Consider the following 16,043-nt stretch of genomic DNA (forward strand, 5'->3'; position numbering starts at 1 on the left):
CAAAATAATTATGAATTCGGCAATAAACCAAGTAAACTACTCGCCTATCAATTAAGAAGGAGCAAGCAGAAAGGGCTATAAAAGCAATTCGTCTGAAAGACAAGAAGATAACATACCACCCAAAACAGATTAACCAGACTTTTTATGCATTTTATAACAAATTATACAAATCTCAATGTGATTACTCACAAGATGAACTGGACAATTATCTCCATAACATTAATTTACCTACATTATCTGAATTAAATCTAAAGTAGTATCTAAACTCATCATTTACAGAAGTAGAAGTTTTGGCTGCAATTAAATCTATGCCTATAAATAAAAGCCAAGGGCCAGATGGCTTCTCGGCAGAATTTTATTAAGACTTTTGGACTGAACTTCAACCTATATTTATGTCAATGGTTAACAACTTCTGTCACAACAGAACACTTCCTCAATCAATGAATCTTGCATATATTACTGTACTACATAAAGATGAGAAAGACCCCTTGAATTGTTCTCCATTTAGGCCTCTTGGATCATGATTATAAGATTATCACCAAATTATTAGCACAACGACTGGAAATTATTTTACCTAAACTAATTAGTCCTGATCAAACAGGTTTTGTGAAGGGCAGATATTCTTCTGATAATATATATATATATATATATATATATATATATATATATTGAATATTATAAACCATTTGGACACCTGTCAGAAGCCTTCTCGGCTTCTTTCTTTAGATGCCGAGAAGGCTTTTGACAGGGTTGAGTGGAATTTTCTTTTTGCTATCTTGAACAGATTAAATATGGGCTCTCGATTCATAGAGTGGGTCAAATCAATTTATAAAAATCCTAAAGCAGCGATTATCACTAACCGCAGTTCCTCAGATTTCTTTCAACAGACAAGGGGGACAAGGCAGGGATGTCTACTGTCACCTTTGCTTTTTGCAATTGTAATTGAACCACTGGCGTCATGTGTGCGAGACAACATAAGTATTAAAGGAGTGAAGATTAACGATGAACACAACATTTCTCTGTATGCTGATGATATCATTCTTTACTTAACAGACCCAGAAAATTCAGTGCCACATCTGCACGACACGATAGAGCAATTTGGAAGATACTCAGGATATAAAATTAATTTTAAGAAATCTAATGCTTGTTTCTTACATATGACGCCAACAGCAAATTTGGAAAAGTCTTGTTCTTGTTCTTTGTCACCAGGCGGCCTTAAATACTTAGGAATAAATATAACACCACACCTAATCTGTTTAAAGAGAATTACAATCCGCTCATTGACAAAATCAAACAGGATTTATCTAAATGGTCCACATTACCAATATCACCGCTAGGAAGAATCAATGAATAATCAATCAAAATGAATATTCTACCGAGATGTATTTTTCTTTTTCAAATGTTACCATGCTATTTATCCGCTGACTTTTTTAAATCTCTCAATAGACACATCTCAAAATGTATCTGGTGTAATAAAAAACCAAGAATCAAGTTAATTGCTCTTATGAAACCAGAAACTATGGGGGGTCTTGGTCTTTCCAACTTTCAACACTACTTCTGGTCAGCTCAATTAAGAAATGTACTATCTTGGCTTCTGGGAAGAAAGGATTCACTATGGGTTCAGATAGAAGCCAATATCTTTGACACGTTGCCAGTGGAAACTCTTATATTTGTTAAAGATTTCAATAAGGTGAAAAATATGGCCAAATGTTTTACAGTGGTCAATACACTTTTAGCCTGGAGGGACTGTACAAAAAAATTCATGTTAAGTCAGGTATTTCAATCTTTTCTCCTATTTTGAACAATCCTGATCTTAGCAAATATTTGTTGTCAATCAATATAAACAAATGGACGAAAGCAGGTATAAAGCAATTGAAACATTTGTTTCACAAAGATATAACATTGAAATAATGTAATGATTTAACAGCAGAATATGACATTTCAAATAAGGATTGTTTCAGATTCCTGCAAATCAGGAACGTGATCAAATCAATTATTAAAAGCAATAAATTGAGATCGGGATTGTTGGAAGAGGAGGAGATATTGATGTCATCGAGCACGATCAAAGGTAAAATTTGAGAATTTAATACAGTTTTTTCTAAAAGAGCTCAGTCATCCTTTCCAACCTTAAAACAAATCTGGGAAAAGGACTTAGGGATGCAGATAGATGAAATTACATGGCTGAATATCTGTGAAAGAACACATTTTCCATTCACAAGCAATAAAATCAAAGAAGCAAACTTTAAATGTATCAACAAATTTGACCTCACACCCATAAAGATGCATAACATTTCCAAAGAAACTCTCCAAAATGTCCGAGATGTAAAGTAAAAGAAGGAACATTTATGCATCTGTTTTGGGACTGTGATCTCTTGAAACATTTCTGGGATTCGATTAATGCGCTCACAAAAACCGTTTTAGGCCTCGAAATGAGCCTAAATCCATGTTTTTTCCGAAATGACATGCCAAACTTTAAACTGAACCCCAAACATTACAGAATACTAATCACAATAACATATTTTGGCAATAAATGTATACTTTTAGTCTGGAAGAATGAACGTCCTCCAACATTTAAACTTTTCATTGACCAGATAACACATTTTTTACCTCTGGAGAAAATGAATATGGAAAAATATAATCGTGGACATATTTTTCAATATAGTGTAGTGAGTGTACTGTGGTACTGTGATATTACAATATAAATGAAATGGCACCGATTACTGTACACTATAATGAAAATACTTGTAAGAAAAAGAAAAAAAAGAAAATGGAAGTATTTACACTATGAACAGTATATAGAGGTATATTTGTTTTAAATCATGTTCCCTGATTAATGGTTTGTGTTACTGTAGTTCAGCACATGGCTGACAGCCCCTCTTGTTTCCCTGTTAACAGTGATGTAAAGTTACTAAGTACATTTACTCAAGCACTGTACTTTACAATTTTACAACTTTGAACCACCACTCCACTAGAGTTCAGAGGGAAATGGTGCACTTTCACTACATTTATTTAATTCCTTTGGTTACTTTACAGATGTGGATGAATGATGTGAAATATAATCAAGTGTTAAATCAGACTTTAGTTCCACCTGGAGTAAATTCACAAGCTACCCTGCTGTATACAAAGTCATTCAAACTAGCTGCACCTTTACCAGCTTTGAGAACACTTTAATGATCAATCATTATAAAACATATCGTATATATTATTCTGAAATGGACCAATCTGCACAATGACTACTTTTACTTTTGGTACTCTAACTATATTTTGATACTAATATTTCTGTACTTATACTTGAGTAACATTTTGAATGCAGGAATCTTACTTGTAGAGTATTCCTACACTCTTATGAAGCCTACAATGTTCAATATGTTCAATGTTTGTCATAATATTTGTGTTGGTGTATTGTTACGTATATTGAGAGATGGGTCTCTCCGAGGGTCATCTGTGAAAAGTAAAGTGATATATTATTAATATTTTCGACCTCCAATGAGCTAAATCTGTTAACCAAAAAACAATAATGAGCTTTCAGAATTGTTACCCTTTAAATACCAGATTGTTCATAATTTATGTTTAGGTTGTATTGTTTTATATTGTTTTATTTATTTCAGATACTTGTCCTTGCATTATTGTGTATTTGTATTTACATCCTATTAGTGGTATAAAATTGTCTTCCTAATAATACTGTTTACACAATTAATTTTGGGACAATGTATCGTCTAACAAATGAGTTATCTTGACAGGCTGACGTCACAGGGTTTCCTTTGCAGACCTGGGGACAAATGCTAAATTGTATTGTTGACCTTCCTCTAATAATAATAAAATGGGATTTATATATCGCTTTTCTAGACCCAAAGACGCTTTACATTATGAGTCAGGTCGACAAACAAAACAAGAACAAAAACACAAAAAAAAGGAAAGAAAATGGTAATGCTAATGTCATGTCTGACATTAGCATTAATGGCTGATTAGTGCCATTAATCTGGCATTAATGCTGATTAATTAGCATATAATATATGCTAATGTATGACATTAGCATATATTATATTTAAATATAAGAAATAAAGTCTATTCCTTGTAACAGATTACTGAAGCCAGTAATGTAACATGTACTTCATGTCTGTACAATGCAATATTCATGTTTAAGTTATTAAAGTTATATCAATTATGCAGGATTATCCACGGGACTTGTATCTGATATGTTTGTGATTATTGTCAGGGACGTCATGGCGACAGCAGCAACAGCAGGTGTAATGACAGGTGACTGAAGGCAGGGGAGCTTCATGCTTTAAGGTGCACTCTAATTACATCATACATTGAAGTGAAAATCTAAAGGAAAAAGACAATTCAAATGAAGTGGCAAGCACATTAAATTGCAAGGTAAGGCACCCAATGGGCATTACCTTAAAATGCAACCAATAATACAGAAACGTTATGATACAGTGAAAAATAATAAAACAAGACCAACCAACCCTGTGTAATAGATGACAATATTTGTTATTATATACTCATATTCAAATAACTGCAAACTCATCAATTAACTTATAAAACACAAAGTATTAAAAAGCCGCCAAATAGTAATAAATGTCTCAGTAGAGTGCCGGCTCTCTGGGGGGCTCATCACAGAAATTGTAAAAGTCTGAAATCTTCTTCTATATCAATTGAGGATGATAGTTAGGATTTTAGGTAAACATGAGTCTTAACTGCATCTAGGAGAACAATCCTGTCTTGTGTTCTCTAATGTTGTTGTATAGGGTATTGTGTTCAGAGTATTAGCAGAAGGCTTACTACTAAAAATATCAATATCAGTTTGACTTCCTGCTATATGTCGAATATTTTTGCTATGGATGACTAATTACATTTTCTCTATCTTTAGTAATTACCCGGTACATTTCTAACAAAGATACAGGCACGACAGGACAAGTGCTGATTGTTAATTCAAAGATACAGTTTTTGTTAGGATTTTGGAGGTCATTATAAGAAAGGATGTCACAGACTAGCAGACTCTATAATAGGTGGATAGGATTTTTCCAATCTTTGAAATGTAGATTGAGGTAGGTACAAGCTTAGCTTAAATTAATGTTGGACAAGCTTAACTTAAATTAAGGTAAAACAAACAGTCAGGTCATTTTCTGTAATGAGACCCCATGGTCTATATATTGAAACGGGCGTTTATTCTTGGAGTTATTATCTTCTAGCATCCCCTCTTCTGTTACGCCGTGAGAACTACACCAACGAACAGCATATACAGTATACAGAGATGGGGTCATTACTAAAAAAAAAGTAATATATTACAGATTACATATTACTTTTTAAAAAAGTAATATATTACACTACTTCGTTACTCTCTACATAAAGTAACTTGTTACTTTACTCGCTACTTTGCTCGTTAGTTTACTCGTTACTTTACTGGCAGGGCCGGCCCGCCCCTCCCTACAGGCAGATCACGCAGACTGCGGCGCACCTACAGTGTAAGCGCGCCACAGTTTTGCCTCTGCTAGACTCCACTTGCACCCCCAATTAATTTTGCATTAAGGAAGACATAACACAAGTCTTTCTTTTTATATGCTATTTAATAAAATAGGCTACCAGCCTACCACAACAAGCTAACAGTCTGTGAAACGTAAATATACTAATTAATGAAACCAGTTCAAGAAGCATTATTCTTATTCTTATCATTCTTTATGAGCGCAGTAACGGTAAGGTATGTAATTACTTATTTATTTAGTATTCCATAACTTAGTAACAGAGATGGTCAAACTAAAGTGGTAGAGACATGGCAGAATTCCTACAATGAAGCGGGACATTGAACTGTTCACCCGTAACGCGTTACACCCAACTCTGCATATATACATAGCCAAACAAGCCTTTCCTCTGTTGTGTTCAAAATTCCAGGAAAGACAAACAACTTCTAAGTTCAACTATTTATTAAAAGAGAGCAAAATATATATTTTCACTTGGCCAAGGACTCCGTCACGTCATAGAAACTACAGGCAGCAAAGCTGTAATCTGTAACCACTATTTCCGGAAAGAGCCTCGAACCTCATGCGACAATACATTTTATTACACAGGGCGTTGCCCGTACTTTTATGATTGGTCAAGACTAGATGAAGAGATACCGTGGTTTAGACTTGGTTCTCTTTGGTAGGTGCACAGACTCCGACAAGAGTCTCTTGGCAACACGATCCTCCCAATCAGCATTCGGCCGGCTGGCGAAGTCCCTCCCTACTCTGTGTCTATTCTAGTGATTTGCTTTCGCTAACGTTTCTACAGATATCGTGGGAAACTTTCATAATGCTGCTTCCTAGCTATGCGTGGGTGTGAAGCTCACCCACACGGCCAAGGCCAGACTCTCAGTAACTCACTGTCTTCTTACTGCGCCTGCACCTGGCTTTGCTACATTAGTATTGCAAGCTAAACACTTTCTTCTGCAACTTTTCCCTTCGTTTTCCTATCCAACCCATCAAACCTTGGGATTGGTGATCTTGTCTATTTATTCCAAAGTCACAGCAACATAAAATGAGCACAATAAGCTTATAATGTAATAATAAGAATCAGTTTTTCTAATGTTATATAAAAATAGACTCCACAGATCCCTCCTTTCACACCTTTAAAGGTGTGAATCTAATTTACTTCTATTTCGTTTTCCTCCTCCTGTTCCAATTCATAGTCTGGGGCTGTCTGGATCGGGATCAAGGCCCATGGGGGAATGTTGGTGAGGGGGATTACTCCAAGGGGTACTTGTTGTGGGTCCAGAGATTCTAAGTCTTCCTCTGGTTCACTGTCATCATTCTCTGCCAACAAGGGCATTTGATAAGGGGGCAGGACATTAAATCCAGTTTTTCTGGCCAGGGCTGAGGTTATTAATCTCTCAGTCAGGGTGCGGATACAAGGGATGCAACAACATCCACACATCACTAATATTACTATCCCTATGGTCAATGAGACACAAACTGACATTACCAGTGTTTTCCACTTCCCAAAGTATTTTTCCCACATATCTCCAAACATTTAGTCTATTCCTGCATTCTCGGCCAGTTATATACTGAGGGAAGTTAACCCAGCTAGGGCTCTGGTTACAGACCCATCTGGGGCGGTGTTATTAGGGATGAACGTTCAACACATAGCTCCAAACAGCTTACATACTCCACCCTCCTTTGCCAGTAACATATCTAGTGCAATTCTATTCTGCCAGGCCATTAGGCTAGTTGCGATTGAGCAGAGAGGCCCTGGACTGACTCTCTTGTGTAATTTACATATCGTTGTTGGTTATAAAACAGACAGTTAATCCAATCTACATTCTTGTTGGTTTGTACCATAGCCCCAATATAGGGAAGGACACTCAATAATCATGCTGCAATTTGGTTTTGGGCTTTGAATTGTTCAGGGACACCTCTCGGGATTCCTATAGCATTTATGTACACGCCTGAATCATAGGGGTCACGAAGGGAGGCACTGGGCTTCTTTTTTTCTGGTCAGTTCTGATCTGGGGGCAGTCAATTGGGCGGCTGTAACAGGAACGATTACAAAGGGTATTACTAACTGAATGGGTGTGCACACTCCTTGCCAATTGAGGGGAAGTAGTGGATATAATGTTATTGAGCCACAATACTACCAAATGTCAAAGCGTGTGTGAAATTATTCAGCGTGGTGTCGGTTTTCGGAATCTGGAAACTGCTTTTGCACCATAATGGGTCTAGCACTCCCACCGTTGGTTCATTGCTAATTTTGTGGTAACAGTCATATTCTCCTATGTATGGGCTGAACGGTGGGGGTTTAGCACATTTGGTGTACGCTGGGAACTGTAATGCAATACTGGCGCATTCAGCTGGTGTTTTCCGTTTTGGGTCATACAGCCCTATCATGCATGCATGTTCTTGGGGGTCCCTGGCCTTGGTTAGTGGGAAGGGCATTGTGCCCAATCTTGGTCTCGCAGTGGCACAAGCCACACAGTCTACTGGAAAAGGAGGGCGGGGCCCAAATGAAGGGAAGAAAGGCAGAGGGAATTGTTTGTTTAAAGGAAAAATAAAAAGTTTACCAAGAGGTTGAAAGGGGAAGGTTGGAGATACTGTATGGCGGCTTTTAGGAACATCGACACCCAAAGAACCTGAGGACCAGCAAAGGCGGACATCACAGGCCCAGAGTGAAAAGGAATATTATTTCCCTTTTCGGCAGTCGGTGAGTCCCTTCTTTTTGGAGTTTTTTCCTAAACTGGCAGTGTTCTCGTTTGAACTGGATTACCTTTTTTTTGTGAAGTGATTTTGGATTTATTATTTTGGCTTTCGTTTGGATTATTCAGCCTTACCAAGAAGACTGCATTTTAAGTTGTTCATTGCCTGATAATTACTCCAGATATAATTTGTGTTTGTACTTGTGTTGGAGGTGGTAAATGGGTTTGGGCAATTTAAACTGTCTTTGTGAGGCCATACTGACTCTGTCTAGGATTTAGTTGGGGGGGGGGAACTTTATTATTGAGAGGACACATTTCATTTTCAGCCCCCGGGCCGTCATTTGCCCATCCCTGGCCTAGACGATATAATTGTATGTTATAGTTCCCTGTCATATCCATGATGGGGTCTGGTATGGACACTACTATGGGTTTACACTTGGGCCATATGTTGTCTTTGGGGGGGCCGTTGTTCGGGCCGTTGTTCGGGCAGTTAACACTTTTGGCAATGAGGAAATGTTTTCCAAGCCAGCGATGTTCTGTGTTTTTAAATCTGTCATGTGCAGTGTTGGCGAATATACCACTCCAGCCGCCACATGGGTTATCACATAGAGACTTATCGGAGTGCATTACCATCATAAAATCCGGGGTACAACTTGTTACTTCACATAGGTTAACATGTGTTCTTTGTAGATGTTATCTCGATGGGAGGGCGCGGTTTGCCTGTTGGTTCGGGAATGCTCATCCATCGCCTTATGTATCATCGCCTTATGTATCTAGTATGATTATGGGACTCTGAGTTAGCTTGGGGTCTGGTCACATTCAATTGGGGTGTTGTAGTAACATTTCGGTCTGGGCCTTTTGACTTAATTTGTTGTATTTCCCAAAAGATTAGGGGAAATACTATCAGTGAGGCTATTAATGCTAGCAAACATAGCACCTTGGGGTTTCCGTAGAACCCTATTGGCTTTCTTTGACTTAAGAGCCGTTACATTGTGTTAGCTAAGGTGACCAGATTTTCAAAATGAAAACCGGGGACATTTTGAGTTTTGCGGTCAATATATCATTAACATATCCAATTGTCTTCACTGTTAAAGAAAAAAGGGGGACAATTCTGGTTTAATGTAATTCGAACATTTGAGCTGTTGGATACAAACAGAAGGAAGATAGCTCATATATTAGACTTCAAAGGTCTTTTATTTTGAAGCTTTACATCAGATTATCCAGATTCTCTCTGAGTGACTAGATGGGGTGTCCTGCTATCACCCTGAAGTGAAATAAGTCTTTGATACTGGATAGTTTTTGTTTTATTCTTATCTGAAAACAGAGGGATGATAGCTCATATATGAGACTTCAAAGGTATTTTATTTTGAAATTCTACATCAGATTGTCCTGATTCTCTCTGAGTGACTAGATGGGGTGTCCTATCACCCTGGAGTGAAATAAGTCTTTGATAATTTGACAGTTTTTTTATTTATTCTTGTATAAAAACGGAAGGACGATAGCCCATATATGAGATTTCAAAAGTATTTTATTTTGAAATTCTACATCAGATTGTCCTGATTTTCTCTGAATGACTAGATAGGGTCTCCTGCTATCACCCTGAAGTGAAACAAGTATTTGATTGACTTCGAATGACTCTTTGATTATGGACGGTTTCCATTAAATAATAATCAAAATATAGATGGACAATAGATCTAATTTGAGATTTTAAACAGCATACATTTTCAATTGTGCTTCAGAAAGTAATGTTATTTTAGGAGTGCTGTGAGATGGTGTCAACATCAATTAAAATTAGTCACCCAGTAGAAATGTCAGATATGTCTTCATAACTGTATACTTACATTTTACATTCACTCAGTTATAATGTGGTAGTTATACGTAGTTTATTTTTAAATTATTATTGATCACATTATATAGTACATATTTCTTAATTTAAGCTCCAGTATATATGAATATGTTTGGTGTGTTTTTTAGGTATATTTCTTATTGACCGAGTAAACGCTTTTATTTTGAAGGCAGTTTTTACAGGCCTCTACCGTAATCCATAGGATATTCGCGCACCGCAATACAAAGTGCTTTTGACTGTGTTTTCCGAAGTGGGGGCTGGCTTGACCACAGTCTGTTAACCCAGTGTTTCCTGATATTAAACGTTTTATTTCACCTTGCTATGTGTTTTTAACGTATATTAAAAAACGGGGACATTTCCGGGGACAGTTTCAACCGGGGACAGGCCAATACAAACGGGGACTGTCCCCGGAAAACGGGGACGTCTGGTCACCCTATGTTAGCCTAAGTCAGTGACCACCAACTGGCGGTCCGCGGGCCACATCCGGCCCGCCAGACATTCTCATCCGGCCCGCGCGACTTGGGTGACTGTGGCGTTGGCGGAGTGGTTACTGCGTTCGCCCCCCGCCCATTTTTTTTTTACAACGTCTCGTGAGTAAGGTGCAGTACCAGAGTCCAACAGAGAGGCAGCAGCTGCGGGACAGTAAACTGCCTACTGCGAAACCTCCCCTGCCTTGAAGAAGAAGTGATCCTTCGTTGTGAACAGTCTTCTTTGTGCGCTCCACAGCAGCAGCCCCGCTGTGACAGAGTCCAACAGAGAGGCAGGAGCTGCGGGACAGTAGAACAGAGTTACGTAATCAGAATACAAAAATCAAGTAGGCTAACTGTATTCAGCTGGTGTTACATTTGAAAAACGAGTAATCTGATTACAGTTACTTTCGTAAACCTGAAGTGAATACATTTTGGAATACTTATTGGAGTTATTGGTGGAAAAGTTTCCTCACAAAATGTAATATTCATTACCGGCAGAACTGTGTGCACACTGCACAGCGCTGCAGCATGTCTGTGAGCGAGAGAGATGCAGTGTGTCTGTGAGGCCACGCCCCCTCACGCAGATGAGAGAGAGAGATCTCTTTAAAAATATATTGAAAGTTAGAAACGAAGATGGTTAGATAAAATGTGCAAGATAACGTTTATGTAGCATTTATTTATTGTCGAAATGATGACATTTCATAACGGGATCAAATCAAAGTGAATGGCCTGCTGCTGCTGAATGCCTGGGGCAAGTGACTGGAAAAAGTTTTAAAAGTTATTACATCGTTTCAGATCATAATAATAAATAATAATGATAATTCATTCTATTTATGGGCGCCTTTCAAAGCACCCAAGGACACCTTACAATTCATAACATATTCCAAGGAAATGTTTTAAGACAGTACAAAGAATGCAGTCCGGGTGATGTTTTTTATGTGTGGTGCAGATGAGAGGGAGCTGTCCAGAATGACACCAAGATGTTGTGTTTGAGTTCTTGATAAGCCATTAAAGCAGTACAATAAGTGTCTCCTGTACACCAAAACATACCCATCTGTTATGGAAAAAGAAAGTATTCCAAAAGTATTCTAAAAGTAATCTGAATACGTAACTAACTGTATTCTGATTACTTTCAGAGCATGTATTCAGTATTCAGTAACTGATTACATTTACAAAGTAACCCTCCAAACCCTGCCTAGAAGTGATCCTTTGTTAGCGTGAAGAGTCTGCTAAGCTTTATGCGGTCCGCAGTAGCTGAGCGTGCTCCACTAGCATTGTGGACTATATAAAAATCGCTGACCCGCGATAGTGTCTATTGGATACATGTTGGCCCTTGGACAAATGTAGTTGGTGATCCCTGGCCTAAGTGTTGGGCTTAGTTACCGGTCAAATTGGTTTCTACAGGTTTTGATGCCAACTCTTTCAAATCAGTTCGAACTTCTCGTAAAGTCAGAGAAGGAGGATCAGCAGGTGCACAATGTGTAAGGTGGTGCCAAATTGCTCCTTTTTTTACCTTTTACTTGGACAGCATGTGAGGTGCATTCAATTACCTCCCATGGTCCTGTCCACCTTGGGTCAGCCCACTTTCTCTTATGGACCTTGACCCGCATCCAGTCACCTCGTTGTACAGGAGTAGTGCCCTTCGGTGCTTCTGGGTCCTTCTCCACCTGTTGAACCTGTGTAGAAAAAACTTGAGTAAGGTCAGTCAAAACTTTCATGTAGTCATCAGTCTCAATTTGCCACACATCCAACACTGGGCCATTCCCCGCCTTCCTTGGAAGACCAGGCATTGGCCGACCCGTCAGCAACTCATGGGGTGATAAGTGTGTCTGACCATTTGGTGAACATCTCATAGACATTAGAGCCAATGGTAAAGCGTCTAACCAAGTTAGCTTTGAGCCATGACATGCTTTTGCTATCTTTCTTTTCAGCGTTTGGTTTGCCCTCTCAACTAGTCCCTGGGAAGTGGGATGATACACTGAGCCAAACCTGTGTGTAATCCCTAGTTCTGCTTCTACCTTGGCTAGTTCTTTGTTGTTAAAGTGGGAACCATTATCCGACTTAATGTGTCTGGGGACCCCATAGCGAGGTATTAGTTCATTTCTTAACTATTTCACAACTGATTTTGCATTTTCATTTTTGCAAGGGAAAACTTCTACCCATTTCGTGAATCTATCTACCATGACTAACAGGTATCTGTACCCCCTGACCCTGTTTTCAGCCCCCATATCTGTGAAATCTATTGTTATTTATTTGAAAGGAGCATCTGGTACAGGTTTCCCATTGGACATTTGTATGGCCGTTGGTTGTTGTGGCCGTTACACACTTCACATTCGTGCACATAGTTTTCTACTAACGCTTTCATTTAAGGGTGCCACCAGAGGTGTTCAATGTTCTTTTGGGTGATTTTCTGGCTGACATGTGTTGGGCCATGTGCCAACATCAACAGGTGACAGAGCTCTGCAGGTGCAACTAGACGTCTGACATGGGATCTCCATGTTCCTTCCTTGTTTGTGGCTCCGCCTATTAGCCACTGGTTCTGTTCATACGGTCCTGCTTTTTCTTTATGTCTTCTTCAGTTAGTTCTGGGAGGGGAGAAGTCTGTTCCTACCATCACTTGGTTCGTGTATCCTTCAGCTTTCTTTGCTGCGGCGTCATTTCTTTTGGCAATTTGTGAGTTGTTTTCTGGTGTCCTTTACACTTCAGCAACTTGTGCAGGGAGTAGCACTGCTTTCAGCAGTTCTTGGAGTGCTGTGGCATGTTTTACTGGTGTGTGGGCTGTGGTGAGAAATCCTCTTCTCATCCATTGTGGTCCATTGACATGTACCCCTCCATGTCTATATGCAGAGTCTGTATAGATGTTTACTTTTTGCCCTTCTGCAATTTGTAAAGCTTTCGTCTATCTCTGCCAGTTGAGCAGAGGCTGGTCGAGGAAGGATTTCTGCTTCGATTGTTGTCATCTGGATTCCCTCTTGTAGCACCACCGCATAGGATGCAACATTTCCGTCAGGTCCTTTGTAGCATCACTGTAGAGTGTTAGCTAGGCGTTTGGTTGAGGTTCTGTAGCCTTGTCTTCTCTGAGTTTGAAGTATTTTGCTGTGACATCTTCGCAGTTGTGTGGTAGATGGGTGTCTGATGGCATTCCTGTGGCCATGTTGACATGTGATGACTCGTAGCTGATGTGTGGTTGCTTTAGAGCAGGGGTGCCCAACCAGTCGATCGCGAGATGTGTCTAAAAATAGAACAACAATATTCTGTTTTATCGTTAATGTCCTGTAACATAATCTTCCTGTGCCAGAATAATGCACTTGAACGCATCAAAGCTTTGTGATTGGCCGGCGTGACCCCATGTGTCGGGGCGTGGCTGGTGGGCAGTGGGCAGTGCACTAGTTCGCTGACGTTGTCCATGTCAACAGGAGTGACAGTCCGCCGACACACAAGACCGGAATTATGGCAGAAGCAAAAAAGCCCAAAATACATAATTTTCACTCCGAGTGGGAGGATGATTATTTTTGTATCTATTCCAATTCAAAGTCCATCTGTCTCATCTGCAATGCGAACGTGGCTTTATCGAAGAAGGGTAATTTAGGAGCGGCATCTCAAAACAGTGCACAAACGCTAAGAGACGGAATTCCCTCCTAATTCTGCCCTACGCCCCCAAAAGGTGAGGGACCTGAAAGGACAGCTAAATGCACGGCAGTCCATTTTCACCAGGCCCAACAACAAGAGCAAGGCTGCTACCATAGCATCTTATCTTGTCAGTCACGTTCTTGCGAAACACATGAAGTCTTTCAAAGACGGCGAAGTTGTGAAAGAAGCATTCCTGGAGGCTGCCGGCTCGCTTCTGGGGGACAGTAAAAATAACAGTAGCATTTCAACAGGTTTTTGATATAATGGAAACTCAAATTAGATACCGTTATTAATCAGCTGTAAGTTTGTAGTTTGTTTGAACGTTTTCATTTTAATTATTGTACAAAATGGTATAAGAATGCAAACATTAAGATCTTTTCTGTTTAAATTGATTATTGTCTATTATCAATTCAGGTTAAGAAACTAGTTTTGCTTGCATCCTATTTTAAAGGCATTTCTTTTTATACTCTACTAAAATGCAACAAAAAAGGGTTTGATTCTATAAATGTTGTCTTTTTTATTGCACTTTGGCAGCAGATTCCTGTGTAATTTCAGAACTGAGTTGTCTTATTAGTAAGCCTAATGTATACTTTTGTAGCAACACTATTTTTATATAATGGCAAAGAAAGGGTTCAGAGTATTTTCTTTTTTCCTATGTCATATGTGGCAGCACTGTTTCAATGTTTCTTGAAAACATTTACCACTGTAGTATGTGACGTGTGAATAAACTCCAACTCTGTATCAACAACACTGTTGTGTAACTTCAGTTAAATACTTGTATGTGTGTAGATTAGAAAGATAAAGGATAAAGGATCTGCAGTATTTTATGAAGTATTCATCGTACAAAGGTCAGTTTTATACAAGTAGAAGTGTGTATTTACCTGGTAGTAGGCTGTCAGTAATGGCTACGCCTCTCTATTTGGACTGGTAGATCTCGGCAGACTGGCAACTTTAAAAGTAGCTCTCGGTTCAAAAAAGCTTTAGAGCCTCTGAAATTCTGATCATTCATGCTAAATGTCTTGCGCAGCCCGTCTGTCCTTGTTCAATTTTATCCAATTTTGAACTGTGGTACATCGGTGGCCTTCTCTCTCCCTCCTTTTTCTGAAACAATACAGCATTTAGAGGAGATTGCATTATTCCACTCAGAAAAAGTTATTTCAGTCAGTCTTCATTTTCTTTTAAAGCTGCTCAGCAATGGAACTCAATCCCATCTCCAATCAGAGACCAGACCACATTCAATTCATTTAAATCAAAACTCAAAATATGATTTGTGAGGAATCAGCTCTGTCAACACTGACCCAATCTTCTGCACCTTACAACAAACTGCCTGTGTTTTAACATGTTTTAAGATGTTATTTTGTTTTGTTTGATTTTTTTTGTTTTAATGTTCTGTATTTTAAATTGTTTTATTTAAGTATCCCAGTAATGTATGTTGCATGTTTTAAATGTATTGTATTTACTTGTTTAAAATAAAATTTGTTTTAGGTTGACTTTTAAAATCTGTCCAGGGATTACAGATGAAAAATAGCCTCTTGGCTAACTATGGCACATTTACAGAAATGTTCATTAATGTGCACTGTCCCTGTTAAAAAAATAAATAAATGTACTATCCCTCCTGTTTCAGAAACATCCAGATAGAAGTGGTCGTCATAATCAGGTGAGTGGCTTGTCCCAATGCTTGTTTGGTGCGTGTGAACGCATCCTCAGCTTCTGGGGTACATATTATGGGGCAGTCAGGTTTCTGTTCCCTGCGATGGTCAGCATGTCTCTGGGAGGTTGTGTTAAGTCGACATACCGTGGTACGGGATTTCTGCTGTAGCCTGTCAGACCTAGGAATGCCAACATTTGTTGGACAGTAGTTGGTTTACCATGGGAGAGAATGGAGGATCTCTGGGCGTTGGTTAAGGTGAGACAGCAGAGATTAGATTAT

The 16,043-nt window shown here is 38.9% G+C and overlaps 1 long non-coding RNA gene across 1 annotated transcript in view; it reads right to left on the reverse strand.

Moving 5' to 3' along the window:
* Nucleotides 1-5,680: 5,680 nt before the first annotated feature.
* The window catches only part of LOC307015197, a 53,733-nt gene continuing 43,370 nt past the window's right edge, over nt 5,681-16,043 (reverse strand). The window contains exons 2-3 of the long non-coding RNA XR_013801437.1: nt 12,034-12,159; nt 5,681-10,780 (exon numbers count right to left, since the gene is read on the reverse strand). This is a non-coding gene — a long non-coding RNA (uncharacterized lncRNA). The remainder of the gene's footprint in view (nt 10,781-12,033; nt 12,160-16,043) is intronic.

The sequence above is a fragment of the Notothenia rossii genome (genome assembly GCF_949606895.1).
Source record: "Notothenia rossii genome assembly, chromosome: 8".
NCBI classification, from domain to species: Eukaryota; Metazoa; Chordata; class Actinopteri; order Perciformes; family Nototheniidae; genus Notothenia; species Notothenia rossii.